Genomic DNA, 5,086 nt, shown 5'->3' with positions numbered 1-5,086 from the left:
GGGGGGGGGGGGGGGGGGGGGGGGGGGGGGGAGGTCAACAGAACAACAAGGGTAAAAGCAGGGAGACCAGTTCGGAGTTGCAGAAATCTAAGGGAGAGATGATGACGGCTTAGACCAAGGTGACAGTACTGGGATGATGAGAAGCAGACATATCAGAGAAAATAGGTTTCCTGATGGAAGAGATATGGGGTATGTGAGAACAGAGGACTCAACAGTGATTCAAGGTATCAGCCTGTGTGACTGAATAATGGGGCTTGTCATCAACTGATTTGGGAAAGGCTGATAGGAAGCTAAGGAATGATCAGGAGTTAAATTTTATACACATTAAATATATAAATAAAATGTTGGTAAGCTTCAAAAGGCTTCCATTTCACATGAAGTCACATGAATATCAGTAACACAAAGTTCCTGTTCTTACCTCAAACTGCTGAAATAGGACATCCTGACCAACTCTCATATACACACACAAACCTCCCTCAGCACCCTCCCCCAGACAGACAGAGAGAAAGACACACCCAGTTCATGCCTAGACATCTAAGGTATACTCACAGAATCAGCTTCTCACTTTCTGCTCCTACAACTCTCTGATTGCTTCACTGCAATATAAAAGGCAAGCAAACCAATCCCCCAAATTTCCCCCAGCAACATTAGCCAAAACAAAATCTCCTGAGTATATCATCCCATACAAAAAAATGCCCATATGGGTCACAACCCACCATCATCTAAGCCAAATCTGTACAAAAGAATGACAGGTGGAGGTTTTAAAGAAACCAACTCTTCAGAACCATCCCTCAAAATTCAGATTCATTAGGCTTGGGAATAGGGCCCCACCTCCTACATTTTTAACAGTCCCAAGATTTTGCAGCAAGTTTGAGAACCAAGGTGCTCAGGATCACCTGCAGTACAAGAAAGACTCTTGCACTTATACATCCAAGGGTAAGTTGGGGGGTGGAGGGGCTTTAAAAATCTCTTACCCTTGTGATTCTAAAATCAATAGTAGTCACCAAGAGTCAACAAGAGTAGACATCCACCACCAACACTGCCAAACCAATCTTAAATCCAGGTATACAATTACTACAAAATTTATAAGCCACATCCACAATGGCAGGCAGAGAAGAGAAAGAAACTGACAGCAAGTCTGCCCACAGCTCTTGTAGATTCAGAAATCCTATTCTTTATGGGAACATCTACAAGAAAGACAGAATACAATCACATGGATACCAAAATTATTATCCTAGTGAAACACTTAAATCACCACTTTCCCCAACTGTGGCTCCTAATTTCCAAAACCATCATAAATTCTCATAGCGGACTGAAAAGTCCTTCAGGAGCTGAACTCATGATCCCTGACACTTCTCACAGCATAATCTTGCTTATTCTCTTTTTGTGCCTACACAAGTCTCTACTTTTTTATCTCCCACATCCAGACTTTTGTTTCCCAGTTTTTAATCACTCTCTGAGCTTCACCTGCTCCTCTAAGTCCTCTAATTAAGCACAGCTTGATCTAGATGTATCACTCACCCCCACAGAGCCTGCAAGATTTCCTACATTGCTACCAGATGTATTTGAGAATGCTTGTATAGGCTTGTAGTCCCAGGAAGAGCTGGTCAATCTTTATAAGGCTTTCCTTTAATTTATAAAATCGTCAAATGCAGATATGAAATTATTACTGTAAAATGTGTCTCTAGAGCACAAAGTGCTAACCTGTGTACACAACATATATTCCAAAGCATTATAAAGATGTTCTCCAGATACCACATGTACACTCCAGAGTTCAAGTCCCCTACTTTGAAGAAAAGGGAGTAAATATGGCTCTGGGTACCTTTTCAGCTTTAGTCATCATTCATTTAATTTACACTTTCAACTCCAGAGAGTGGGAAATGGTCAATGAGTTAAGGAGACACTCACTTAAGTGGGCAGGAATATGAACAAGGGGGAAGGAAACAGAAGACTGGCTTTGAAGTACTTCTGCAGAACCTCCCCCTTCCTGGGAACACATAAACCAGAATAACTAGATTTCAAGTTATACAGCCTACCAGATAGGATACTAGGCAGATCCTAACACATCATGAAAACAAAATTGAACAAAACAAAACTTGCCTTGAAAGCACCAGCCACATTCTGAGGTCATACTTAAGTTTGAAAAGTGTTAAGCCTCCTCCTAAATTCAAGTTGCTATGCTCAACTTGAGGTGGGAAGGGAACACTAGTTCTTTTCTATTATTTTTAGTATAACAAAACAACATATATGGAAATCAGAAAGAAAAATCCAGTTAAAATCTCACCACAACAGATCAAACCATCTTTAAATTTCCACAGAGTACCAGTCTGTAAATTATATACTCATTATAGGCAGAGACTCGGGTCCCAAAGGATTCAAGAGCAAAATCTACTTACAAAATGAACTTTAACAACTGGCTTCCAAAACCGAATGACAATTATAGCACTGCACACACAGAACTGACTTAAAAAGAACTCTTTCTTCCAAAATACTATCGCAGCCAGGTTAGGATACAGTAAAAACAGAAAGAAACATCACTGAAAGCACCACTCTACTAGAATTGGGCTAAAAACCTCCCCATCTAGCTGCCCAAGGCAAAAAAACAAAAAATATCAAAACTAAATAGAGCCCAGATCTAGCTGATTATTTATGAAAAACCTAAGAACTCTGTCTTACTACACCTTTCCAAGTTGTGAAACAGTAAAAGCTGCTAGAATATTAAAGTGACCTATGAGATTGGGAAATTAGCTGGTCCTAACAATCTAGTTTTTAACAATTCTTCCAAAATAGTTCCAAATCTTGGCCTTTCATTTAGTAAACATATCTCTCAGATTCAGATATCTGGTTAGATGCAGAGGTGTGACAGCAGCAATGAACTGGACACTTCAGCACTGCAAATTCCAATACTATTATTCTATTAACTACAGAAATGGAAAAACAAAGTGTAAAAAGACAAAGGTCAACTTCTGGAAGTCCTTCATCAAATTCTTTTGTGGGAAAGTACCCTGTACACCCCAGCTTTCTTGGGTCCTACCTTCCCAAATACTCTTTTCTCTAGACGGGTGGAGACAAGAACCATTCCTTGGACTACTACTGTCCCTTATGAAAGAAAATCTCAAATGTCTTTGACCTTGTAAGTAGACTGGAAAATCACAGGCTATAAGGTACCTGTAACATTTGAAGAAATAAACTATTTTTTCTCCTTCTTTGTGCTTAGTTCAAAGCATAAAAAACAGAGACAAGTAACACAGACCCTCTAAAAAGTGAACATAGTAGACTGATAAACCAGAGGAATAAAGGCATCTATATCCTAAAGTGTACTCAAGTCAACTCTGAAATTCACCCAGATGTGTGGCTCACTGCCTAAACCAACATATACATCTGGTAATAATAAACATTGATAAGTTGTAAACAAAAAGAGCTTTCTTAATTCAAAGACTCTACAAACTACTGGCAATATTAAAATTGACATAAAATACAATTAAAGAATATATATGAAATAGACTTTTTAAGATGATATTTCAATTTAAGAAATTAAAAACTGTTTGGTATTTTACTGCCTAGTCTTCAAAACACTAAAATCTTTGATTTGACCAAGTTACAAATCTGTTTTCAGTAGAGACAGAAAACACATTGCCTCTCTTTAACGCAAGGGACAAAAAAGATCATCAACTGCAAATCATAATGTTTGGGTTTATGATGAAAACAGGAAACAGACAGGCTGCCCAGGTATAATTATGGTTGCAGTCTAATGTGCATTCAGGTTCAGCCAAGAATTAAAACCCACTGAAGAGGGTAAGCAGAATTTACTTGCCTCTACCTTGCTACAGAATGCAACTTTTAATAATACTCCCAGCAACATGTTACATAACCAACACTAAACAACAATCTGATTCAAACCTCATTAGTAACAACATTCTGCCACTGTAGCCCAGTGAAATTAATAGCTGACTTTGCCAGAGGGGAAAGAAATGCAACACATATCAATCTACCCATTTCTGTGGCGCCTACCACAGTGAACCAGACAAGTAGATAATACTACCAGATCTGTACAGAATCTACAAAGATTTTTTTTTCCAGTTTGCTGCTCTCTTCTTCCCTTTAACTAGAACATATCCTATGAATGCATTTAAAACCTAAACCTAAGAGGAAAGTCATTTGAGAAGGTTCATCCAAATTTTACTGCCTATTTCAGCCTTGACCTGAAAGGAATGGAAGCACAAAATTATGAAGGGGTATCTGCAACAAAGATACATGAGTAAGCTTATGTGATAACTGCAGTTATGTAAAAAGGACTGACGGAGCAGCAATGTAGAGAGAGAAGAAAAAGAGGATGTTTATAAGGATGAATGATCATGCAAACAATCATGAACAAAAATTAAATTTTAAAAGTTTAAACATAATAAACAATCTTTATGAAGGTTAAATTTTGTTAAATTGTCTCTTCCCAGTTATTTTGTACTTTTATAATTTCAAGGTTCACCTTAGAGTAAAAAAATTGTTACCAAGGGAGTAAAAGAATATAAAATAACTTGTTACAGATCCTCAAATAACCCCTTACTTACAGAATCTGAAACAGACTAATTTCATAATGATACCAGATCAATAAATGTGAAACTGTCACAGTGACTGTAGGTACAACACACACTACCACACTGGCATCTAGCAGAAATTGTAAACTATTTGTAATGTTACTAACTCTGCTGGAACTAAGGTTTTCAACCTTTCAGCTTTCAAATTACACTTACAAATTAATTCGCTCTGGGCAATTCGGGTACTCTAATTAAATTCAAATACCCCAGATTTTAAAAAGAATTTTAAAAACACAGGAACACAAGTACTCTTTCCTCTCAACTCCTGTGAGGCCAGGCCACAACCTCCACCTATCCAGTCTTTGTTACAAGATAAGAACACTTTTGGTAGTGCTAGGCAACAGGCATGATGTGACAAACCCAACCAGACTTCAAAACTTTTTCCACAGAAAGATAAGGTAAACAAGATATACTTAGCACCACACCCATTTAAACGCACAAGCAGCCAGGAATGCTTCACCCCCCCCCCCCCCCCCCCCCCCCCCCCCCCCCCC

At 38.3% G+C, this 5,086-nt stretch overlaps 1 protein-coding gene across 1 annotated transcript in view; it reads right to left on the bottom strand.

Moving 5' to 3' along the window:
* The window catches only part of SMAD5 (SMAD family member 5), a 54,874-nt gene that overhangs the window by 49,488 nt on the left and 300 nt on the right, over window positions 1-5,086 (bottom strand). The gene's annotated exons all lie outside the window — the stretch shown is intronic.

The sequence above is a fragment of the Galeopterus variegatus genome, unplaced genomic scaffold (assembly GCF_000696425.1).
Source record: "Galeopterus variegatus unplaced genomic scaffold, G_variegatus-3.0.2 Scaffold2656, whole genome shotgun sequence".
Classification (NCBI taxonomy): Eukaryota; Metazoa; Chordata; class Mammalia; order Dermoptera; family Cynocephalidae; genus Galeopterus; species Galeopterus variegatus.
Note: the sequence above shows the minus strand (reverse complement) of the source record. Positions and strands in the feature narration are given on the sequence as shown.